Here is a 27,620-nt window from a genome sequence, read left to right as displayed (position 1 = left end):
GCATCCACTTATGAGCGAAGAAGAAAAACCGTTACAAGCGATGATAGAAGCGGAAAGACTTCATCTTCCTCACATAACAGTAAACAGACATTAAGCAGGGGATACTTACTCTTCCGCAGCTTCTTGCTATTGTGTTGCTGCTGCGACTGGGTGGCTCTGGATGATCGCGGCTGGTACTGCATTCTAACTGACTTACTGCAGCTGGGGCTGCGGAGTTGCTGCGAGAATTATCGCACAATCAGTTTAACAGCTCATGCATTGAAGTTGCTTACAAGAATAATATACAGAAGAATGGAAAAGAAAATTGAGAATGCGCTAGGTGACGATCAGTTTGGCTTTAGGAAAAGTAAAGGCACGAGAGAGGTAATTCTGACGTTACGGCTAATAATGGAAGCAAGGCTAAAGAAAAATCAAGACACGTTCATAGGATTTGTCGACCTGGAAAAAGCGTTCGACAATATAAAATGGTGCAAGCAGTTCGAGATTGTGAAAAAAGTAGGGGTAAGCTATAGGGAGAGACGGGTCATATACAATATGTACAACAACCAGGAGAGAATAATAAGAGTGAACGATCAAGAAGGAAGTGCTCGTTTAAGAAGGTTGTAAGACAAGGCTGTAGCCTTTCGCCCCTACTCTTCAATCTGTACATCGAGGAAGCAATGATGGAAATAAAAGAAAGGTTCAGGAGTGGAATTAAAATACAAGGTGAAAGGATATCTATGATAGGATTCGCTGATGACATTGCTAACCTGAGTGAAAGTGAAGAAGAATAAAATGATCTGCTGAACGGAATGAACAGTCTAATGAGTACACAGTATGGTTTGAGAGTAAATCGGAGAAAGACGAAGGTAATGAGAAGTAGTAGAAATGAGAACAGCGAGAAACTTAACAACAGGATTGATGGTCAGGAAGTCAATGAAGTTAAGGAATTCTGCTACCTAGGCAGTAAAATAACCAACGACGGACGGAGCAAGGAGGACATCAAAAGCAGACTCGCTATGGCAAAAAAAGTATTTCTGGCCAAGAGAAGTCTACTAATATCAAATACCGGCCTTAATTTGAGGAATAAATTTCTGAGGATGTACGTCTGGAGTACTGCATTGTATGGTAGTGAAACATGGACTGTGGGAAAACCGGAACAGAAGAGAATCGAAGCATTTGAGATGTGGTGCTATAGACGAATGTTGAAAATTAGGTGGACTGATAAGGTATGGAATGAGGAGGTTCTACGCAGAATCGGAGAGGAAAGGAATATGTGGAAATCACTGATAAGAAGAAGTGACATGATGATAGGACATCTGCTAAGACATGAGGGAATGACTTCCATGGTACTATAGGGAGCTGTAGAGGGCAAAAACTATAGAGCAAGACAGAGATTGGAATACGTCAAGCAAATAATTGAGGACGTAGGTTGCAAGTGCTACTCTGAGATGAAGAGGTTAGCACAGGAAAGGAATTCGTGGCGGGCCGCATCAAACCAGTCAGTAGACTGATGACCAAAAAAAAAGTCATTCAATGATTTTGTAAAGCTATGTGAAGATTGTTGGTATTACTCACAGTATCGGTTTCCCGTTATTGATAAAACAAGAAACTGAATGATGGCAGGTATGAACGAACTTCCAGGAGTTCCTATAGGCCTATATTGTACCGGGTGATCAAAAAGTCAGTATAAATTTGAAAACTTAATAAACCACAGAATAATGTAGATAGAGAGGTAAAAATTGACACACATGCTTGGAATGACATGGGGTTTTATTAGAACAAAAAAAAAAGATATCAGGCCTTTTTTCTTCGAGGAAATGCGTAATTCTTGTTATGTAACTTCTACCGTGACGGGTGAGAGGTACGTCAGTATGTTACAGAATCGCATCATCCCCAGGCTGGCTGATAAACACCTGCTGGAACGTACGATGTTTATGCAGTATGACGCTCCACCCCAGTAGGGGGACAACCTATGTGCCACCCCACTCCCCATTGTTGCTAAATTTATTCAAGATGGCGGCATGTAGACTTGGCAACATCACATGACTTCATCCAAGATGGCGGCATTTAGACTTGGCAACATCACATGACGTCATCCAAGATGGCGGATTTTGCCGGGAGAATAGTCCAATTGTGCTATGTCCACCAACCTAGGCTTCAGAAAAAATGGCGGGAAGTTTGATTTTTGGAGGGAAAATAGTCCAATTGTGCTATGTCCACTAACCTAAGCCACCAGAAGAAAAAAATGGCGGGTAGTTTATATTCCAACAGGATGATGCATGCAAAGACTGTACTTGTCTTTATTACTGATTATCATTCATTAACATTCATTATCATTTATTATTAATTATTATCATCGACCTACCTCCACTATAAAATTCCCTCCAAATTCAAATTCCAATATGATAATGGCTGCAAAACCTTACTTTTGTTTATTATTCATTATCATTCATTTTCATTTATTAACATTCATTGTCATTCATTATCATTCATTATCATTTATTATCATTCATTATTATTTATTATTATTGGCCTACCTCCACTAGAAAATTGCACCAAATTCAAATTCCAACACGATATTCTCTCGAAAACTGTACTTCTATGTATTATTATCCTTTATTATTTATTCAAGATGTTCGATTTTCTCGGTGAGAAAGCCATCCATAACAAAAATGTATTACAGGTTCAAATCCCCAACACCGTAATTGATCACATGTACGAGCTTTCTCCATCACTTATCTATCTTCACTGGTAGCCTATCATAATTCCGTCAAATAATAAACTGCACTTATGGTAACGTAATTCACGTCCTTTGATTTTGCAGGGGGGAAGGGACTGAAGACTTTATTTCAAGCAGTACGGTCATCACTTGTTCTCCAACACAGTCAGCACACACATCATTTATATCGCAGTGCAGTCACCACGACGTCCACGCTCCAACTTAATTAGTTCAAATCCTTGCCAACCCCTGGCCAGCACACGGCGACACTAGCTACACCTGTCACGTGAGGCGGCCGGCAACTACACTACTCACCCCATAGGATGCGGCTGTCATCAAGTCATGTTTGAAGGGTCAACAGAGGCCTTTGAGCGAATAGAGAGCTGTCGGACGTGTGACTTAATGTGGGATAGGTTGATTGCGCAAGTCTGTTGAGTTACTTTTCTGTGCGTTATTTGGACAGATGGCGAGTACTGATGGTGTTTACAGTTATGTGTACTGCATTATTTAGGAGCAGTTTGATATTGTGCACTGAAATTAGGAGCTGTTTGCGTGTCGGTCGACTGTGCAACATGACACCAGGTATATCAGGACGAGTGTTTTTTGTATTAGAGTGATAGGTATACTCGATGCGTAAATAAAATGTACAATAAGTATCCGTGGGACGATATAGAATATGAGAGAGTTCGAGGTGGTTGTCATTTTTTCTACTTGGAGGGTTTGTTAGATCGAATTGCTGTGGTGATTAGCTACGAGAGCGCGAGGGATGTGATTGCAGCATATCTCCGTCTCTCAGCGGTTAACTAAAGATGGGGCGAGCAATGCTCTCTGCTTAGGTACTGGGGGTGTGCACTGGCCATGTGCTAGACCGTGTGGATTGAACAACAGTATTAGGGTCATAGTTTAGCTAGAATATTTGTATATGAGTATGTCCGACGCTAGTATAAAGGTCCAAACTGTGATGTGCGCGTTCTCGCGCTAGTGGTGTGTGAGAGAGGCAAAGCAGACGATTTTGAGTCATCACAGGTGACTTAGGTTAGTGGCTTCGTTTGCCACAATTTTCTTGTGTTTGGTAGCGAAACACGAACTGACCATCAGAATTGAAGCTTGGCTTATTTGTATAAACAGAATGTGATAAAAGTTAATGTGCGTCAGTACACGTTAGTGCACATTAGTAAACGGAAGCAAGCATTAGTACATGTTAGCCAACGAACATGGGTCAGTAAAAGGACGTGGTGGTCGGTAGGGACTTTAACTATTTCATTTCAAGTCCAGGTGGGTGTGGCAGTGGCTAAAATTGATTCCAAGTCTAGGTGGACGTGGCAGTTTTCCGCATCAGAGAGGTTAATTATTGATCAGAATAATTAAATAGTCATGTGGACTTTGTTGCATTCATTTGCGGAGGTACTAAGCTACGTGCGCGAAATGGCTCATGCGTACAGACGTGTGTCTTCGCCAACATCCTGGATTAGATAATCGAAGCATGTGGGCTGAATAACGAGAATCAGGTGATCAGTTAACTTAGTGAGAGCGTTCTTTGTCTGACAGAGCCACGTGGTCGATCGCGCTTTGTGCTTTGTGCTCCCTGCCGCCGTTGAATAAGCAGCTGCAGCAGCAAGTCGTATAACCCTAGCTTACTTATTTGTTAGATAGTTTAATTAATTTCTTTGCGTGTTTTTGGGTTCTTGCATTGTTTAATTCATATATTTCGGGCGTATTATAGTATTTGAGGGTTGTAGCATCGCGCCTTAGTAGCTGAATAGTGCAAATTCGCGTAGTCGTCTGTCTTCTGTCTTTTGTTGTGAACGGCCAGTGTCGGTTGGTCAGTCAGTGTGCTCCCTGCCGCCGTTGGATAAGCAGCTGCAGCAGCAAGTCGTATAACCCTAGCTTACTTATTTGTTAGATAGTTTAATTAATTTCTTTGCGTGTTTTTGGGTACTTGCATTGTTTAATTCATATATTTCGGGCGTATTATAGTATTTGACAGTTGTAGCATCGCGCTTTAGTGTTTACTTCGTAGATTCATATTTAAATTGCGTGTGAGTTTCGTATAGGAGGTGCAATTTCGAGTTTTAGTTACTGTAATCGTAAATTCAGCAGATTGTAGCGCAGTCGTCAGTCGTCAGGCATTTGTACAGGTTAGTTGATACATTCTTTGTGTGTTCCGCTTGTGTTATCTAGGCATGGACTCGTGTTTCGGTAACTGTTGTTAAACATCGATTAGAATGGACAGGGACTGCGATTGCTGTGTTCGGATGAGGGCTGACCTGGCATCCCTTCGCTCACAGCTGCAATCGGCGCTGACTTCGGTCGCGCAGCTTGAGGCTGTTGCCAATGGGCACCACTGTGGGGAGCCGGACTCGGGTATCACGGGGATGTCAACCTCGTCCCGTCTGTCCCCAGATCGGTCCGCCGCTGTGGTTGCCCCGGTTGCTGCCCGCAGTGGGGCTGAGCCCTCGCCTGTGGTTGATTGGGAGGTCGTTCCAAGGCGTGGCAGGCAGCGAAAGGCGTCCCCGGAGGCTGATCAGAAAGCCTCCCCGGTGCGTCTGACAAACCGGTTTCAGGCACTGTCTCTGGCTGAGCCAGATGCAGCTGCATGCCCTGTTTCAGAGGATCATTCTCAGCCTTCAAGGTCCGGGCAATCGCAGAGGGTGGGCTTACTGGTAGTTGGGAGCTCCAATGTTAGGCGCGTAATGGGGCCTCTTAGGGATACGGCGGCTAAGGAGGGGAAGAAATCCAATGTGCACTCAGTGTGCATTCCGCGAGGAGTCATTCCTGATGTGGAAAGGGTCCTTCCGGATGCCATGAAGAGCACAGGGTGCAGCCAGCTGCAGGTGGTGGCACATGTCGGCACTAATGACGTGTGTGGCTTTGGATCTGAGGAAATTCTCTCTGGATTCCAGCGGCTATCTGATTTGGTGAAGGCTGCCGGTCTTGCTTACGAGATGAAGGCAGAGCTCACCATCTGCAGCATCGTTGACAGAACCGACTGCGGACCGTTGGTGCAGAGCCGGGTGGAGGGTCTGAATCAGAGGCTCAGACGGTTTTGCGACCGTATTGGCTGCAGATTCCTTGACTTGCGCCATAGGGTGGTGGGGTTTCGGGTTCCGCTGAATAGGTCAGGAGTTCACTACACTCAACTGGCGGCTACACGGGTAGCGGAGGCTGTGTGGCGTGGACTGGGCGGTTTTTTAGGTTAGAAGGCCTCGGGAAAGTGCGGGATGGGCTGCAATGTCAAAGGGTGCTTGGCAATTACAGGACGTGCTTGGATCAAGGAACAGTCTGAATTATAGTTGTAAATTGTTGTAGTTGCGCTGGAAAAGTCCCTGAGCTTCAAGCGCTAATAGAAAGCACAGAAGCTGATATCGTTATAGGTACAGAAAGCTGGCTAAAGCCTGAAATAAGTTCTGCAGAAATTTTTACGAAGTCAAAGACGGTGTTCAGGAAAGATAGATTAGGCGGAATTGGTGGTGGAGTGTTTGTGTCTGTCAGTAGTGGTTTATCTTGTAGTGAAGTCGAAGTATATACTCCGTGCGAATTGGTGTGGGTGGAGGTTATACTTAACAGCCGAATTAAGTTAATAATTGGCTCCTTCTACCGACCCCCAGACTCCGATGATACAGTTGCGGAACAGTTCAGAGAAAGTTTGAGTCTCGTAACAAATAAATACCCCACTCATACGGTTATAGTTGGTGGGGACTTCAACCTACCCTCGGTATGTTAGCAAAAATACTTGTTCAAAACCGGTGGTAGGCAGAAAACGTCTTCCGAGATTGTCCTAAATGCATTCTCCGAAAATTATTTCGAGCAGTTAGTCCACGAACCCACGCGAATTGTAAATGGTTGCGAAAACACATTTGACCTCTTGGCCACAAACAATCCAGAGCTGATAGAGAGCATCATGACTGATACAGGGATTAGTGATCACAAGGTCATTGTAGCTAGGCTCAATACCATTTCTTCCAAATCCATCAGAAACAAACGCAAAATAATTTTATTTAAAAAAGCGGATAAAGTGCCACTAGAAGCCTTCCTAAAAGACAATTTCCATTCCTTCCGAACTGACTATGCGAATGTAGACGAGATGTGGCTCAAATTCAAAGATATAGTAGCAACAGCAATTGAGATATTCATACCTCATAAATTAGTAAGAGAGGGAACGGATCCCCCGTGGTACACAAAAAAGGTCTGAACGCTGTTGCAGAGGCAACGGAAAAAGCATGCGAAGTTCAGAAGAACGCGAAATCCCGAAGATGGGCTAAAATTTACAGACGCGCGAAATTTGGCACGTACTTCGATGCGAGATGCCTTTAATAGGTTCCACAACAAAACATTGTCTCGAAATTTGGTAGAAAATCCGAAGAAATTCTGGTCGTATGTAAAGTACACAAGCGGCAAGACGCAGTCAATACCTTCGCTGCGCAGTGCCGATGGTACTGTTATCGACGACTGTGCCGCTAAAGCGGAGTTATTGAACGCAGTTTTCCGAAATTCCTTCACCAGGGAAGACGAATGGAATATTCCAGAATTTGAAACACGAACATCTGCTAGCATGAGTTTCTCAGAAGTAGATACCTTAGGAGTTGCGAAACAACTCAAATCGCTTGATACGGGCAAGTCTTCAGGTCCAGATTGTATACCGATTAGGTTCCTTTCAGATTACGCTGATACTATAGCTCCCAACTTAGCACTCATATACAACCGCTCGCTCACCGATAGATCTGTACCTACAGATCGGAAAATTGCGCAGGTCGCACCAGTGTTCAAGAAGGGTAGTAGGAGTAATCCATTTAACTACAGACCTATATCATTGACGTCGGTTTGCAGTAAGGTTTTGGAGCATATACTGTATTCAAACATTATGAATCACCTCGAAGGGAACGATCTATTGACACGTAATCAGCATGGCTTCAGAAAACATCGCTCTTGTGCAACGCAGCTAGCTCTTTATTCGCACGAAGTAATGGCCGCTATCGACAGGGGATCTCAAGTTGATTCCGTATTTCTATATTTCCGGAAAGCTTTTGATACCGTTCCTCACAAGCGACTTCTAATCAAGCTGCGGAGCTATGGGGTATCGTCTCAGTTGTGCGACTGGATTCGTGATTTCCTGTCGGGAAGGTCACAGTTCGTAGTAATAGACGGCAAATCATCGAGTAAAACTGAAGTGATATCAGGTGTTCCCCAGGGAAGCGTCCTGGGACCTCTACTGTTCCTGATCTATATAAATGACCTGGGTGACAATCTGAGCAGTTCTCTTAGATTGTTCGCAGATGATGCTGTAATTTACCGTCTAGTAAGGTCATCCGAAGACCAGTATCAGCTGCAAAGCGATTTAGAAAAGATTGCTGTATGGTGTGTCAGGTGGCAGTTGACGCTAAATAACGAAAAGTGTGAGATGATCCACATGAGTTCCAAAAGAAATCCGTTCGAATTCGATTACTCGAGAAATAATACAATTCTCAAGGCTGTTAATTCAACTAAGTACCTGGGTGTTAAAATTACGAACAACTTCAGTTGGAAGGACCACATCGATAATATTGTCGGGAAGGCGAGCCAAAGGTTGCGTTTCATTGGCAGGACACTTAGAAGATGCAACAAGTCCACTAAAGAGACAGCTTACACTACACTCGTTCGTCCTCTGTTAGAATATCGCTGCGCGGTGTGGGATCCTTACCAGGTGGGATTGACGGAGTACATCGAAAGGGTGCAAAAAAGGGCAGCTCGTTTTGTATTATCGCGTTATAGGGGAGAGTGTGGCAGATATGATACACGAGTTGGGATGGAAGTCATTACAGCATAGACGTTTTTCGTCGCGGCGAGAGCTTTTTACGAAATTTCAGTCACCAACTTTCTCTTCCGAATGCGAAAATATTTTGTTGAACCCAACCTACATAGGTAGGAATGATCATCAAAATGAAATAAGAGAAATCAGAGCTCGAACAGAAAGGTTTAGGTGTTCGTTTTTCCCGCTCGCTGTTCGGGAGTGGAATAGTAGAGAGATAGTATGATTGTGGTTCGATGAACCCTCTGCCAAGCACTTAAATGTGAATTGCAGACTAGTCATGTAGATGTAGATGTAGATGTAAATGTAGATGTAGATGTGACGTGAAGGAAGTTTCCAACTCAGTAGAAAAAACATCCCGTTTACCAGAAACGTGTAGGAAGAGGTTGAGTGCTGGTGGCTTAGTTTGAAGCAATTTTCTTAGGTTGGAGTCAGAAGCGCAAGTGAGCTTTCTTTACTGGCCGATTTGAAACTTGGCGCTGGTTCCTACGAGGAGGCGGAGGTGGAGTTGTGGTCCTCGAAAACTAGTTGATATTAGGGTGTTGAACACGTTTGAATATGTATATGAAATTGTAAGTGGAATTATTTAATATAGCGGGGTGGTGAGAGTGAATTAGCGAGCGTTCTCGCGACGAGCAAACGCGCTGTTATATGGTCATGGTGGATTCCACTGTCGGTCAAACTCTGGCGCCAAACGTATCCTTTGTACGGCACGCGGTCGCAGGAAAATCGTATCCGGCGTTAAGTGCTCGCGTGTGCGGCCGACAGTTTGTGGCGCCACAGTCTGTCTACCTCGCGCGCTGGCCATGGGGGCTGGGAGGGCACCGTAAACCGCCGGCCAGGGAGCGGGCTCAGCCGGCCGCCCTCTGGAGTTTCACTGTGTGAGCATGGAGACGTCAGTTGGAATACACCTGCATGACCGCAATATCTGAAATAAAGAGTCATTTTCCAGGTACTTACAGACGGCTATGTCCGTCGCGTGTATGGAGGGTGTGTGACGTAAGCGGGGCGGTGGCGCAGCAATTGTACAGTTACGCGCGCCAGAGCGAGTCAATTAGCGGGCGTTCCAGTGCGGTCTAAACGTGTTCTTATATAGTCATGGCGGATTCCACTGTCGAAAAAACGTTGCCGCCAAAACTGTAGCACTGCGTTCTCGCTCGCACAGGGACACATGGCGTACGGCCGTGTGAGGTCGGCATCGACAGGTTTGAACGTGGAGCAGGAAGTGTTGCACGGAAATAGCCGACCGTTGTGTGATTCAGCTCCGAGAGAGTCAATTTTGGCAGGAAACGTGTGGAGGCGACTAATGCACGTGGTGAGCGGAGAAGGGGTGCTGTGACGTCAAACTCGGCAAGTTCCAACATGTTGTTGTTGTTGTTATCTTCAGTCCTGAGACTGTTTTGATGTAGCTCTCCATGCTACTCTATCCTGTGCAAGCTTCTTCATCTCCCAGTACCTACGGTAACCTACATCCTTCTGAATCTGCTTAGTGTATTCATCTCTTGGTCTCCCTCTACGATTTTTACCTTCCACGCTGCCCTCCAATGATGAATTTGTGATCCCTTGATGCCTCAAAACATGTCCTACCAACCGATCTCTTCTTCTAGTCAAGTTGTGCCACAAACTTCTCTTCTCCCCAATCCTATTCAATACCTCCTCATTAGTTACGTGATCTATCCACCTTATCTTCAGTATTCTTCTGTAGCACCACATTTCGAAAGCTTCTATTCTCTTCTTGTCCAAACTAGTTATCGTCCATGTTTCACTTCCATACATGGCTACACTCCAAACAAATACTTTCAGAAACGACTTCCTGATACATAAATCTATATTCGATGTTAACAAATTTCTCTTCTTCAGAAACGCTTTCCTTGCCATTGCCAGCCTACGTTTTATATCCTCTCTACTTCGACCATCATCAGTTATTTTACTTCCTAAATAGCAAAACTCCTTTACTACCTTAAGTGTCTCATTTCCTAATCTAATTCTCTCAGCATCACCCGATTTAATTTGACTACATTCCATTATCCTCGTTTTGCTTTTGTTGATGTTCATCTTATATCCTCCTTTCAAGACGCTGTCCATTCCGTTCAACTGCTCTTCCAGGTCATTTGCTGTCTCTGACAGATTTACAATGTCATCGGCGAACCTCAAAGTTTTTACTTCTTCTCCATGCATTTTAATACCTACTCCGAATTTTTCTTTTGTTTCCTTTACTGCTTGCTCAATATACAGATTGAATAACATCGGGGAGAGGCTACAACCCTGTCTCACTCCTTTCCCAACCACTGATTCCCTTTCATGCCCCTCGACTCTTATGACTGCCATCTGGTTTCTGTACAAATTGTAAATAGCCTTTCGCTCCCTGTATTTTACCCCAGCCACCTTTAGAATTTGAAGAGAGTATTCCAGTCAACATTGTCAAAAGCTTTCTCTAAGTCTACAAATGCTAGAAACGTAGGTTTCCTTTTCTTAATCTTTCTTCTAAGATAAGTCGTAAGGTCAGTATTGCCTCAAGTGTCCCCATATTTCTACGGAATCCAAACTGATCTTCGCCGAGGCCCGCATCTACCACTTTTTCCATTCGTCTGTAGAGAATTCGTGTTGCAGCTGTGACTTATTAAACTGATAGTTCGGTAATTTTCACATCTGTCAACACCTGCTTTCTTTGGGATTGGAATTATTATATTCTTCTTGACGTCTGAGGGTATTTCGTCTGTCTCATACATCTTGTTCACCAGCTGGTAGAGTTTTGTCAATACTGGCTCTCCCAAGGCCGTCAGTAGTTCTAATGGAATGTGGTCTACTCCGGGGGCCTTGTTTCGACTCAGGTCCTTCAGTGCTCTGTCAAACTCTTCACGCAGTATCGTATCTCCCATTTCGTCTTCATCTACATCCTCTTCCATTTCCATAATATTGTCCTCAAGTACATCGCCCTTGTATAAGCCTTCTATATACTCCTTCCACCTTTCTGCCTTCCCTTCTTTGCTTAGAACTGGGTTGCCATCTGAGCTCTTGATATTCATACACGTGGTTCTCTTCCCTGCAAAGGTTTCTCTAATTTTCCTGTAGGCAGTATCTATCTTACCCCTAGTGAGATAAGCTTCTACATCCTTACATTTGTCCTCTATCCATACCTGCTTAGCCATTTTGCACTTCCTGTCGATCTCATTTTTGAGACGTTTGTATTCCTTTCTGCCTGCTTCATTTACTGCATTTTTATATTTTCTCCTTTCATCTATTAAATTCAATATTTCTTCTGTTACCCAAGGATTTCTAGCAGCCCTCGTTTTTTTTAACCTACTTTATCCTCTGCTGCCTTCACTACTTCATCCCTCAGAGCTACCCATTCTTCTTCTACTGTATTTCTTTCCCCTATTCCAGTCAATTGTTCCCTTATGTTCTCCCTGAAACTCTGTACAACCTCTGGTTCTTTCAGTTTATCCAGGTCCCATCTCCTTAAATTCCAACATGTCCAGCGAAAACATGTTTACGACGTGGGAGCGATCTCTGGGCTCGCCCCCTCCCCCCCCCCCCCCCAAGCACTAGTGGCCGGCCGCCTCACGTGACAGGCGTAGGCAGTGTCTCCGCGTGCTGACCAGGGGGTGGCGAGGGTTTGAACTAATTCAGTTAGAGCGCGGACCTCGTGGTGACTGCACTGTGATATAAATGATGTGTGTGCTGACTGTGTTGGAGAACAAGTGATGAGCGTACGGTTTGAAATAAAGTCTTCAGTCCCTTCCCCCCTGCAAAATCACAGGACGTGAATTACGTTACTATAAGTGCAGTTTATTATTTGACGCAATTATGATAGGCTACCAGTGAAAAAAGATAAGTGATGGAGAAAGTTCGTACATCTGATCAATTATGGTGTTGGGGATTTGATCTTGTAATACATTTTTGTTATGGATGTAAGGAGAGTGGCTTTCTCACCGAGAAAATCGGACATCTTGAATAAATAATAAAGGATAATAATACATAGAAGTACAGTTTTCGAGAGAATATCGTGTTGGAATTTGAATTTGGCGCAATTATCTAGTGGAGGTAGGCCTATAATAATAAATGATAATTAATGATAATTATTGATTATTAATGATAATGACTGATAATAAATGATAATAAATAATTATGAATGATAATGAATGACAATGAGTGATAATGAATGACAATGAATGATAATGAATGTTAATAAATGATAATGAATAATAAACAAAAGTAAGGTTTTGCAGCCATTATCATGTTGAAATTTGAATTTGGAGATAATTTTCTAGTGGAGGTAGGTCAATAATTATAAATAATAATAAATGATAATGAATGATAATAAATGATAATGAATGATAATAAATGATAATGAATGATAACAGATGATAATGAATGATAATCAATAATAATAATAATAATAATAATAATAATAATAAAGACAAGTACAGTCTTTGCATGCATCATCCTGTTGGAATTCAAACTTCCTGCCATTGTTTTTTCTTCTGGAGCCTTAGGTTAGTGGATGTAGCACAATTGGACTATTCTTACAGCAAAATCCGCCATCTTGGATGATGTCGTGCTTTGTTGCAAAGTCTACATGCCGCCATCTTGAATCAATTTGGCAACAATGAAGAGTGGGTTGGCACATAGGTTGTCCCCCTACTCGCCCCATATTGCTAGACACATGAAAGATCTCTTGCGCGCGTCGTTTGGTGATGATCGTGTGCTCAGCCGCCACCTTCGTCATGCTTGGCCTCCCAGATCCCTAGACCTCAGTCCTTGTAATTATTGGCTTTGGGGATACGTGAAGTCGCAAGTGTATCGTGATCGACCGACATCTCTAGGGATGCTGAAAGACAACATCTGACGCCAATGCCTCACCATAACTCAAGACATACTTTACAGTGCTGTTCACAACATTATTCCTCGACTACAGCTATTGTTGAGGGATGATGATAGACATATTGAGCATTTCCTGTAAAGAACATCATCTTTGCTTTGTCTTCCTTTGTTATGCTAACTTTTAATATTCTGATCAGATGAAGCGCCATCTGTCAGAAATTTTTTGAAGTTTTGGATTTTTTTGGTTCTAATAAAACCCCATGTCATTCCAAATATGTGTGTCAATTTGTACCTCTCTGTCTACATTATTCCGTGAGTTATTCAGTTTTCAAATTTATACTGACTTTTTGATCATCCTGTATATACCTATGAAAAGAGGTGAGTACATCACTATACGCATGCCAGCAGCTCAGTCTGATATGATGCGTGCGCAAGGACAAAACATTCGCTTGTGGATTGACACGAAAATTCAAACTCTCGGACGTAAAGTTAGAAGCATACGCAAGTAACTAGAGATGTATTGGCTCTGAGCACTATGGGACTTAACATCTGAGGTCATCAGTCCCCTAGAACTTAGAACTACTTAAACCTAACTAACCTAAGGACATCACACACATCCATGCCCAAGGCAGGATTCGAACCTGCGACCATAGCGGTCGCGCGGTTCCAGACTGAAGCGCCTAGAACCCCCCGGCCACACCGGCCGGGAGAGATGTATTACCATACCCTTCTGAGACTGAACAACACACCGAATGATCGGGTTAATGCAATCGAGAGGAAACTAAATGACTTAACGGAAAGGGGAAATAGTTGTTAATGAGAAGGGGACATTGTATGAACGGGTTAAAGCAATTGAAAAGAAAGTAGGCGACTTAACTGAAGGGGCAATAACTATTACTGAGAAGTGGGAGCAGCGTAAGAAGAAGAGTGAATATACAAAACCTCACGCTGCACAGAAGTCCAAATCGTATACAAAGATATGTCGACTGAGCACAAAGTCATCGAGGCACGGAAGGCCTTTCGAGAGAAGTTACAGTTGCTGAGGTTAGGGCAATTGAAGCTGGACTGGACACTGCGAGAAACCTTCAAACTACTTAGTGAATCTTTCAACGAACTGTCAGCGAAGTCCCACTACGACGACGAGAACGCTATTGTCGATTTCGTTAACCGTCACAGCGGTGCTAGGATAGACAAAACATTCCATGCCAGTAGTGATAAACCATTCATGTTAGGCACACAGCCTATAACTTTAAATGAAAAAGCAGTACAGGTCAGCGACAGATAGCTTCAAAGAATACCCGGTCTACTGAACCCACAAAAACTGTAAGGTATTCGCCTAAAGATCTGAATGCACTACATCCAGTCCAGCAAGCTTAGATACCACGTTGTTGTTGTTGTGGCCTTCAGTCCTTGGACTGGTTTGATGCAGCTCTCCATGCTACTCTATCCTGTGCAAACTTCTTCATCTCCCAGTACTTACTGCAACCTACATCCTTCTTAATCTGCTCAGTGTATTCATCTCTTCGTCTCCTTCTACGATTTTTACCCTCCACGCTGCCCTCCAATGCTAAATTTGTGATCCCTTGATGCCTCAGAATATGTCCTACCAACCGGTCCCTTCTTCTTGTAACCATTCTTTTTAAGCAGATCCAGGTGGGAATTGAGGTTTATAAACAGGGTTTCGTACGTCCTGTATTGCAGTACACGTGCTCCAATCCATCCTTTTCGGCCAGGACTCCAACATAAGGCCACTTACCATTGCTATTAGCAGTAAATTCAGACATTTTATATTCCCCAGTGGTGGCCACATTACGCCACACACAGTGTTTAAAACAATAGGTAAGACTTGCCTGTACATCTGTAACAGATTCTTCCATCCCGATTGCAGTTTATATTCCTCCTTTATGGCAGTTGTCTACGCCATATATTCCAGCTTTCGGTTTTTGGCTTCGATCTTTTCCATTTCCAGTTTTCTTTTTCGTACACACACCAAATAAACTGCGCTTAAAGGCATAATTTCTTTAATGGGAAATGGCTTAAGTCTATTCAATACATTGGTTCTTTCCCTTAAGACTTCTAGAATAACATTGTTTATGGTTACCAGTCCTAATTCGTCGATACCTATATGTGACGATATTGTGGAGAACAATGCTCCAGACTGAGAAAAATAAGTTTCTCCTGCTTTACCATAACGCTTCTGTGTATTACTCATATTATCTTTGTTGGAGTCAGAGTTAAGAATCTCCACGTAGTTTGCCACGCGGGATTAGCCGAGCGGTCACAGGCGCTGCAGTCATAGACCGTGCGGCTGGTCCCGGCGGAGGTTCGAGTCCTCCCTCGGGCATGGGTGTCTGTGTTCGTCCTTAGGATAATTTATGTTAAGTAGTGTGTAAGCTTAGGAACTGATGACCTTAGCAGTTAAGTCCCATAAGATTTCACATACATTTTTTCCATGTAGTTTACTGGTAGATAATTAAAACTGTATACAGACAGAGCACAGCTAATAAGCTTTCCACGGTCTTGACAGTCCGGCAAGCTTACTTACACACCAGTCAATTTTCGGGTGTTCTTATTACTCCAGTAGACAACTTGCAGAACGTTGTTATGACCCCAGTACACAAACTATAGAAGATTATTAAGTTCCACGCATCAATCGCTCTGTAAATTATTAGTTAGCTGACACCACATGGAGGCAATTTGCACAGAGTCAAGTGGAGCACATTGTAAATACAGCTTTTCAGTGTCTAAAATGCACGTCATTTACGACGGCGGCCGAGTTTAGGTTCGCTCTGCGCATCTGACGTCACAAAACACAGTCAGCCAATGGACAGAGAACGACGTTGCCAGAGCTCGACTGCAGCGCATAGCGCGGACGAATGTCTTCAGTTTTAGAAACGTTCAGTCAAAATAAAGTAATTGAACAAAAGCAATGTTTGATAGCATACTTTTTTATAGAAAGTTTGGAAAAAGCATTCTTTATACCAACTGCTTCATATTCTATTAATCAATTAAAGCAAACAAGCAATGAGCCTCCTAATTCAGGCGATAGCAAGGAAAGGTGTTTGTATCATTCTCACTAACCGCTTTTTCGCAATAAATAACAGCGGTAATTGTTTATTTCCTATTGTACTTCGACAAAACGTGAGTAATTCATAATCATATCAACAGTGTTTGACGATATGTTGCGTAATTTTATAGTCTTTCGGGACATCTATTGAACGATGAGCTGCTTCAGCGTAATGGTTAAAGTATTCGACTGCCAAGCAAGAGATTATGAATTCAAACCTTATTCGGTGCTTAATATTTTCTTTGTTTAAAAACAATATCGAAGTGTCTTACTTCATGAATTTTATTAGTTTGAATGTAATTTTTTGAAATTTCTAGATGTAACTAAAATCGACCATACGGAAAGTATACGCTATGGACTTTTACCTCTGCAAACTCTTGAAGATTTCGTGCAATGGTTTACTACATCTAATGCTGCACAGTAACTGCGTTGGACATCGAAACAAAATTAAGTCATTTGTGGGGGGAAGATATCAGTCAAGAAAATGTGTAAAATTCAAATTTTTGGGCCAAATAGTTTTTGTAAAATCGAATGATCAGATGTGTCAAAGCAGTCGGAAAACCATGTGTCTGCTCAGGCGAGCAGTGCTATGATGACAAAATCGCGCACATCGCGGAACGCGATGAGCACGTCTCTGTAGCAGCGAAAGGGTTACTTCATAAACCGCGCGCTCCCCCCTAAACGTAAGTTTGCGAACTATACTATACTATGGCGCTGCTTCTCTTGGCGCGTGCAACTGGCAATGCAGCAATCTCCCACGTCTGGGCGGGCATGCGCGAACCGCCAAGATAAAAGAATTGAACTATAACACACTTAAAGAGCCTTGCACTGTGTCTAATATACGATCCGTTCTGTAGTTGAATAATTGAAGCCTCCAGCCTAGTTATGTAACGCTCCTTAACCAAATAAGACGGAATAATTTCTCGTCGTCGTATGTCTGGACACTTTATGAAATCTAGAACATCTACATTTACGTGATTACTCTGCTACTCACAATAAAGTGCCTGGCAGAGAGTTCAATGAACCACCTTCAAGCTGCCTCTCTACTGTTCCACTCTCGAAGGGGGCACACGGGAAAAACAAGCACTTGAATTTTTCTGTGCGAGCCCTAATTTCTCTTATTTTATCGTTATGATCATTTCTCCCTATGTAGGTGAGTGCCAACAGAATGTTTTCGCAATCGGAGGAGAAAACTGGTGATTGAAATTTCATGAGAAGACACCGTCGCAACGAAAACCGCATTTGTTTTAATTATTGCGGCTTCAATTCACGTATCATGTCTGTGACACTAGCTCCTTATTTCGCGATAATACAAAACGAGCTGCCCTTCTTTGTACTTTTTCGATGTCATCCGTCAGTCCCACCTGATGCGGATCCCTCACTGCACAGCAATACTCCAGAATAGGACGGACAAGCGTGGTGTAAGCAGTCTCTTTAGTACGCCTGTTGCACCTTGTAAGTGTTCTGCCAATGAATCGCAGTCTTTGGTTTGCTCTACCCACAAGATTATCTATGTGATCGTTCCAATTCAGGTTATTTGTAATTCTAATCCTTAAGTATTTAGTTGAATTTACAGCCCCCAGATTTATGTGACTTATCGCGTAATCGAAATTTAGCTGATTTCTTTTAGTACTCATGTGAATAACGTCACACTTTTCCTTACTCAGGGTCAATTGCCACTTTTCGCACCATACGGATATCTTATCTAAATCAGTTTGCAAAGTCATTTTGATCATCTGATGACTTTACAAGGCGGTAAATGACAGCATCATCTGCAAATAATCTAAGACGGCTACTCAGATTGTCTCTTATGTCGTTAATATAGATAAGGAACAATAGAGGGCCTATGACACTTCCCTCGTGAACGCCGGATATTACTCTTGTTTTACTCGATGACTTTCCGTCTATCACTAAGGACTGTGACCTTCCTGACAGGAAATCACGAATCCAGTCGCACAACTGAGGCGATACACCGTAGGCACGCAGTTTGGTTAGAAGACGCTTGTGAGGAACGGTGTCTAAAGCTTTCTGGAAATCTAAAAATATGGAATTAATTTGACCCCCCTGTCGATAGCACTTATTAATTCATGAGTATAAAGAGCTAGTTGTGTTTCACAAGAACGATATTTTCTGAAACCGTACTGACTATGTGTCAATAAATCGTTTCCTTCGAGGCACTTCATAATGTTCGAATACAGTATATGTTCCAAACCCTACTGCAAATCGATGTTAGTGATATGTAATCAAAAGTACCCGTACACCTGGCTGAAAATGAGTTACAAGTGGCGTCCTCCATCGGTAATGCTGGAATTCAGTATGGTGGTGGCCCACCTTTAGCCTTGACGACAGTTTCCACTCTCAAAGGCATTCGTTCAATCAGGTGCTGGAAGGTTTCTTGGGGCATGGCATCCCATTCTTCACGGGGTGCTGCGCTGAAGAGAGGAATCGATGTCGGTCGGTGAGGCCTGGCACGAAGTCGGCGTTCCAAAACATCGCAAAGGTGTTCTATAGGATTGTGATCAGGACTTTCAGCAGGCCATTCCGTTACAAGGATGTTATTGTCGTGTAACCAATCCGCCACAGACCGTGCATTATGGTGCTCGATCGTGTTGAAAGATGCAATCGCCATCACCGAATTGCTCTTCAATAGTGGGAAGCAAGATGATGCTTAAAACATCCATGAAAAACACGATCACACCATAACATCACCGCCTCCGAATTTTCCTGTTGGCAGTACACACGCTGACAGTCGCCATACCCACACCCTGCCACCGAATCGCCACATTGCGTACCGTGATTCGTCACTCCACACAACTTTTTTCCACTGTTCAATCGTCCAATGTTTACGCTCCTAACACCGAGCGAGGCGTCTTTTGGCATTTACCGGCGTGATTTGTGTCTTATGAGTAGCCGCTCGATCATGAAATACAAGTTTTCTCACCTCAAGTCTAACTGTCATAGTACTTGCAGTGGATACTGATGCAGTTTGGAATTCCTGTGTGATTGTCTGGGTAGATGTCTGCCTATCTCACATTACGACCCTCTTCAATTGTCGGCGGTCTCTGCCAGTCAATAGACGAGGTCGGCCTGTGCGCTCTTGTGCTGTACGTGTCCCTTCACGTTTCCACTTCACTATCACATAGGAAACAGTGGACCTAGGGATATTTAGGAGTGTGAAAATCACGCGTACAGACGTATGACACAAGTGACACCCACTCACCTGACCGCGTTCGAAGACCATGAGTTCCGCGGAGTGCCCCATTCTACTCTCTGACGATGTCTAATCATTACTGAGGTAGCTGATATCGAGTACCTGGCAGTAGGTGGCAGTACAATGCACCTATGTTTTTTGGGGTGTCTGGATACTTTTGGTCACATAGGTTATTTCTTTACAATTGGAGGTCATTCACGTTAAACAGTCTATGGCACCTGTCTTATAGTTGTCCACAATCACATTGCTTCTTGTCTGGCGATCTCCTTCCATACAGGAGTCGTGGATTGATATTAGGTAGTGGCGCAACTCGATTTTATTAAAAATTTCGGCAAAGTCTTGTGTTATTTCTAAGTCCGAAAGGTAATAATCGTCTACAAGTTGCTGCTGCAATATTTCAGACAACTCTTCCATTAGAAAATCCTATTTAACGCCGGCTAATTCCATTTTATATGGTATAGCCACAAGATTTTTATATTTTTTCGGAATGGCTTCCAGTGTTTCCTCGCCGATTTTATCCAATATTCCTCTTGCTGTCATACTGTCGCTTCCATGTAGGAGAAATGGTAGCTTCGCCTTGACACCATCTCTTGCAGTGACGAACTTGGAGAATTTCCCTCCATCGGAGGGAGGGCCTCCAGCAGCCGCTCAGAGTCCGTTAGCTCCTCCTATATTGCTGTAACAGGGAGACCAGAAATGTTATAAACATTTGATACGATCTGGATACATCAAAAGCTATTTTCTGAACATGTGAACTATCACACAGAATTTGGAGATGTACTTACATAATGGTAGCACAGCCTCTTCGGCTTGTTGGCGACTTTCAGCTTCTAGCTGACGTTCTAATTCTGCGAACGTTTCGGGAATTAATACTGCAACAGCAAGAAAAAATAACTTTTATAACCACTTGTTATGTAAATGCATCACAGTCACGAAAAATTGAATACTTTGCTACAAAATTTTATAACTGTTTTTAAACAAACTAAGAGCCTACGGAATATCTGACCAGCTGTGTGGCTGGATTGAAGAGTTTTTCGCAAACAGAATGCATGTTGTTCTAAATGGAGGCACGTCTACACACGTTAGGGCATGCCACAGGGAAGTGTTATGGGACCATTGCTTTTCACAATATATATAAATGACCTAGTAGATAGCGTCGGAAGTTCCATGCGGCTTTTCCCGGATGATGTTGTAGTATACAGAGAAGTTCCAGCATTAGAAAATTGCAGCGAAACGCAGGAAGACCTGCAGCGGATAGGCACTTGGTGCAGGGAGTGGCAACTGACCCGTAACATAGACAAATGTAATGTATTGCGAATACATTGAAAGAAGGATCCTTTATTGTATGATCATATGATAGCGGAACAAACACTGGTAGCAGTTACTTCAGTAAAATATCTTGGAGTATGCGTACGGAACGATTTGAAGTGGAATGATCATATAAAATTAATTGTTGGTAAGGCGGGTACCAGGTCGAGATTCATTGGGAGAGTCCTTAGAAAATGCAGTCCTTCAACAAAGGAGGTGGCTTACAAAACACTCTTTCGACCTATACTTGAGTATTGCTCATCAGTGTGGGATCCGTACCCGATCAGGTTGACGGAGGAGATAGAGAAGATCGAAAGAAGAGCGGCGCATTTCGTCACAGGGTTATTTGGTAACCGTGATAGGGTTACGGGGATGTTTAGCAAACTCAACTGGCAGACTCTGCAAAAGAGGGGCTCTGCATCGCGGTGTAGCTTGCTGTCCAGGTTTCGAGAGGGTGCGTTTCTGGATGAGGTGTCGAATATATTGCTCCCCCCTACTAATACATCCCGCGGAGATCACAAATGTAAAATTAGAGAGATTCGAGCGCGCACGGAGGCTTTCCGGCAGTCGTTCTTCCCGCGAACCATAAGCGACTGGAACAGGAACGAGAGGTAATGACAGTGGCACGTAAAATGCCCTCCACCACACACCGTTGGGTGGTTTGCGGAGTATAAATGTAGATGTAGATTTGAACCATGATTTTTTTTCTAAATAATTTCATGGCAATTGCACCAAGTTTAGACGTTTCTCATGGCCACTGCTACTGGAATCAATATTGGTTGACCGTTTCATATTGTGAGAATCACAACTAGACACTGTCAAAGATTAATGATCATTGTGGTAGGGGTTGGGCTTTATATACCTTGAGACTCCACCCTTCATCTCACGTAAATTTGTGCCACTGGAATGATGAAATTTGTTAATCTGCAAGGAAGTTGTATGTTCACCTGAAATTTTTGATGAAGCTTGTACATCTGTCTCATCTCAGGCTCTTACATATTGATATGGATTTAACCTCTGTATTGTCTCTGGAATCAAGCACAATGTTTGAAACAATACTGTCAGTTTTTTCTTCCGACTGAAAGGCTGAAATATTGGAGACAGATCTGCAACAAAATATTTCTGGCTGTAGTTAGAGTGTATCAATACAGTGCCTGCAAAAACTTTAGGGACTCATCTAAATTCCATTGAATCCACATGTTTTCGCTGCTCTGGCCCAAATACTTTTGGAGATTTAATGTTCTTCAGTTTTGTAACCAGAGAGATGTTTAATAACATCAGGCAAAGAATGGAAACTATTGGCTGATGATGAAAGTAGTATGCCTGACAGTTTACAGGAGTAGGGTACAACTCCAATTTTAATATAAAATTGATATTCAGATTAATTAAACCGATCAATTAATTACCCCCTCACCTTCCCCCAACCACCACCCATCCCCACCCACCCCCAACGCAAGATTTAGGTTTATTTTCGAAGGTTAGAGTCTTACTCCCACAGCTGTGCCCTAACGAAAACAACAAAATATATTTTGAGGGATGCAACAGGCATTAGGAGAGTCAGGCTATCTTTTTGTCCCAGAATGAACAAATGGTGTTTTTATACAGACAGCAGATGTGTCCAATTTTCCATCCACTTGCCAGCAAACAAAGGATGTTTTCAGACGGGACCTCTATCTACTTCTCAGAATTTTTTTCTCCCCCCCCAGAACAGCCACCTGCACCAAGCTCGCTTGAAGTAAAAGAAGTTAAGCTATAACTTGCTGGTAATGCATTCTGAGTCATATTAGTCCTATGAGTGTTGAGGACAAAATGTATCTCCTGTTTGAAAAAAAAGGTAGACTGAAAACGAGAAAGCATACACAAAACTGAGAATAAAATATCTAGAGGCACCTCCAAAGGAAGATGATGTAAAATAACTTCTACTGAGCATGGGTACTGGTATGAGAACAGCCCATCCTACCCCACTATTTTAGTTGAGTCAAAAAATTATATGGAATTTAGGAATTAAGTGATGGATATACAACTCAAAAATGAGAAGTTTAATAGTATGTCAGAGCAAACTGACATTACTTGACACTGGTGGTCTTAGAAGCATGAATTATTTCCTCTTAATATAAAATTAAAATGAAACTTCCTGGCAAATTAAAACCGTGTGCCGGGTCGAGATCCGAACACGGGACTTTTGCCTTTCGCGGGCAAGTGCTCTACCATCTGAGCTACCCAAAAACAACTCACGTCCCGTCCTGACAGCTTCAGTTCCGGCATTACCTTGTCTCCTACCTTCCAAATTTCACAGAAGCTCTCCTGTGAAGTATGGAAGGCAGACGACGAGGTACTGGCGAAATTGAAGCTGTGAGGACGGGACGTGAGTCGTGCTTCGGTAGCTCAGATGGTCAGCCGTCGCGGCAGCTCAGCGTGTTCGGACAGAAATAAAAAGAAACTGGGTGACTGGATCAACGCCAGCGGTAGTCATGGGACGTCCGCAGCGTACAAATGATGATGATGAGGTCCCATACTCCGAGGAGCGTAGGGGACGATGCGGGAGACCCGCACAGCCGTACTGGGCAAGGTCCGAGTGGTTTGCCACTGCCTTCCTCCGACCGTAAGAGGGATGAATGATGATAATGCAGGCAACACAACAAGTGTTATGCACTTGTGCGACTGGATTCGTGATTTCCTGTCGGGAAGGTCGCAGTTCGTAGTAATAGACGGCAAATCATCGAGTAAAACTGAAGTGATATCAGGTGTTCCCCAGGGAAGCGTCCTGGGACCTCTGCTGTTCCTGATCTATATAAATGACCTGGGTGACAATCTGAGCAATTCTCTTAGGTTGTTCGCAGATGATGCTGTAATTTACCGTCTAGTAAGGTCATCCGAGGACCAGTATCAGTTGCAAAGCGATTTAGAAAAGATTGCTGTATGGTGTGGCAGGTGGCAGTTGACGCGAAATAACGAAAAGTGTGAGGTGATCCACATGAGTTCCAAAAGAAATCCGTTGGAATTCGATTACTCGATAAATAGTACAATTCTCAAGGCTGTCAATTCAACTAAGTACCTGGGTGTTAAAATTACGAACAACTCCAGTTGGAAAGACCACATAGATAATATTGTGGGGAAGGCGAGTCAAAGGTTGCGTTTCATTGGCAGGACACTTAGAAGATGCAACAAGTCCACTAAAGAGACAGCTTACACTACACTCGTTCGTTCTCTGTTAGAATATCGCTGCGCGGTGTGGGATCCTTACCAGGTGGGATTGACGGAGGACATCGAAAGGGTGAAAAAATGGCAGCTCGTTTTGTATTATCACGTAATAGGGGAGAGAGTGTGGCAGATATGATACACTAGTTGGGATAGAAGTCATTACAGCAAAGACGTTTTTCGTCGCGGCGAGATCTTTTTACGAAATTTCAGTCACCAACTTTCTCTTCCGAATGCGAAAATATTATGTTGAGCCTAACCTACATAGGTAGGAATGATCGTCAAAATAAAATACGAGAAATCAGAGCTCGAACAGAAAGGTTTAGGTGTTCGTTTTTCCCGCGCGCTGTTAGGGAGTGGAATGGTAGAGAGATAGTATGATTGTGGTTCGATGAACCCTCTGCCAAGCACTTAAATGTGAATTGCAGAGTAGCCATATAGATGTAGATCCAGTCATCTCGAGGCAGATTAAATCCCTGACCCTGCCGGGAATCGAACCCGGGACCCCATGTGCGGGAAGGAGAACGCTACTGCAAGACCACCAGCTGCGGGCAGCATACAAATGCGGCGAACAATAATGAGAAACTGAGATGTAAAAAATAGTAAAAAAATGGTAGAGCACTTGACTACAAAAAGCAGAGGTCCCGAGTGCGAGTCTCGGTTCGGCACACTGTTTTAACCTGCCAGGAAGTTTCATATCAGGGTACGCTCTGCTGCAGAGTTAAAATCTCATTCTGAAAAAATTAAAGTGTTGTTTAATTTGCCGGCCGCGGTGGCCGTGCGCCTCTAGGCGCTTCAGTCCGGAACGGCGAGACTGCTAGGTCGCAGGTTCGAATCCTGCCTCGGGCATGGATGTGTGTGATGCCCTTACGTTAGTTAGGTTTAAGGTGTTCTAAGTTCTAGGGGACTGGTGACCTCAGATGTTGAGTCCCATTGTGCTCAAAGCCATTTTAACCGTTTTGATTAATTTTTTACCACATATCGTAAGTTTCTTAAAAGCAGCTGGCCATTTCAGTGAATACTGTTTATATTAAATTCTTTCACTCTTCGTTGCTTTACTTGTCGATGGTGGGAGAGTAAATAATAAGTTTTAACAACAACAACAGAGTAATGCAGACCCTATTACCTAAATAATAGCAAGAATGTCAATAAATGGATATCTTCCAAACGTTTCAGTGTCTTCACCTTAGAGGAAAAGTATGACAGCATGTAGCAGGAATGGGCTAAATTACTATTTGAAAACACAAGCTCTTAATAAAATATGAGTTACTTAACTTTCCATGATGTGTAAAAACATTACGAGTCGATAAACCATTACAACTGTGATAAAGAGAAATACTGAATATTAATAATTTTTGCCAAAAATTGTGGATAATAAAAGAAAATTTGCATCACTGAGCTTTTCAGCTGCACTGATGAATCTCTTGAACAGGCTGTAGTTTTTTCAGTAAGCTGTGAAATGTGCACAAACTAACCCAAATTAAAATCTGAATTTAGTGTTTCATTTAAAAGGTCTGTCAATGAAAATGTTATAACAGCTATCACCGTCCTGTGTCTCAAAAATACTGTTAATCTTCTTCTTCGTCTTACTCCTGTTGAGGAGCCGCAGAAATACAGGGTGTTTCAAAACCAATGACCTGTTTCAAAATTCCATATTTATTGATAAAACATACTACAAACAGGGGATCAATTCCGAAACACAAAATCTTCAACTTTTAGCTACGCTCTTATAAATAGTCTCTGTTCGCCAGCAGCAACACGAACACCTAGATGACAGCTAAATTCATCACCAACTTTATACAATGCATGTGCTATTACAGAAGTAATGGCGGCTGTTTTTATGTTCTTCGCGTCACGAGGTAAAAAGAAAAAATCGCATGGGTTATGTCTGATGATCTTGGAGGGCAAGACTGCAGGGCAATAACTCGAGGTGCTGCGACCTATCCAACGTTGAGGCAGAGTGCCGTTGGGAAACTCATATACGTTGCTGTGCCAATGTAGTGGAGCTCAGTCCTGTTTGAAAACGAAGTCATCGGAGGCCTCATGAAGTTGTGGAAAAAGGCAATTCTGTAGCATTTGTAGATATTTCATTCCTGTTACTGTGTTTTCCTCAAAAAAGGAGGGGCCGTACATTTTTTCATGAGAAATGACACAGACAACGTTCTTTCGTGCTCAGTAATGTCATGTGGTTTCCGGAGCCCCCGTGTGTGCACTGAAAGTTAACTGCGGGAAAAACGTATTATCTTCCATATTCTCTAGCAGAGCATTGTTGTAGTCAACCATTTTACTTTATCACCAACTCAAAGAGCTTGCACTTATTGTAGTCTGTGTGGTTTATAGACCAATCGACACCTGAACACTCGCCAGACAGTCGTATGAGGCATTGCCGGTTCTCTGCTTGCGCGGCGAGTAGACTTCCGTGGACTCTGCTCAAACTTTCACCTTATTCTTTCCACCGTGTCATCAGATGCGCGAGGTCGACCTGGAATCTCACCATTGCACAACCAACCTGTCTGTTCGATCAGGCCAAAATGTTGACGAAAACATGCTGGACCGAAATCACTGTCTCACTCTTTGCAAAGGGCAGCATACAAAACCCTTTCTGTAGAGCGGACGCCATCTTATTTCTGATTGACTGCAAACTGAGGATACGCAATGACATCTAACGGCGATTTTCTGAAACTCTAGGCCACACTCATTCAAACAACACACTTTTCCTTTCCGGCACGTCCCATGTTTTGCAATCATTACCGTCGAAAATCAAGTAATTCTTTTTGAAACACCCTCTATTGCCGTGTCACCGTCTTCTTCTTGAAGTAAACTATCTTAGTTATTAAAAGTCAAATCCAATTCGGCCATGCCTCTCTCCATCTCGTTGGCGACTGCCCGCTGGTGCTACCTCTGCGTCTGAGGCCGCGCCTTGAGAACCAGTGGCGGTTGTGGACGAAATTCGGCCGTGTCCCCAACAGAGTAACTGAGCGACGAATATCGGGCAATTTCCGCTTCTGTCGCAGGTAACAGCCGCACCTTGGACAACGGACCTTTCACCGGCTACAGGACCAAATAGTCCAGTTCTTGGTAGTGTCGCTGAGGCAACAGCTACTTTATCAAACGGAGTGTTCTTTAACAGTTCTCATAATGCTAACGTTCTGCAGATCGCAAATGAAGCCAACACGAGCAACAGGCCTCAATTCAGAGACGCTCATCGCCATTACATAACTTACAACCTTAAGTTCACAACAGTTCTGCATTCCGAGGTTACTGTAAAGGATGGAGTAACTAGAACAAGAAACACGAAAAGCCACTGCATCTCATTTATGGAGGGTTTCAAAGAATTAAGATTAGCTGACATGAATAGAGCAGTGAGTCATTCATCGCAAGCGGACAGACCACTGAAGGTAGATTTCATGCACGTGGAAGGAACAGTTTCGAGATGTCTGTCTGCGACAAAGTGACAGGTAAACACATGGTCTAACGGTAGTCTGTACCCACAACGTTGCTTGAAGGAGATGGTTCTCCTAGCACA

Source organism: Schistocerca gregaria, chromosome 2 (assembly GCF_023897955.1).
Source record: "Schistocerca gregaria isolate iqSchGreg1 chromosome 2, iqSchGreg1.2, whole genome shotgun sequence".
Lineage (NCBI taxonomy): Eukaryota > Metazoa > Arthropoda > Insecta > Orthoptera > Acrididae > Schistocerca > Schistocerca gregaria.
This window is presented reverse-complemented; position numbering follows the sequence as displayed.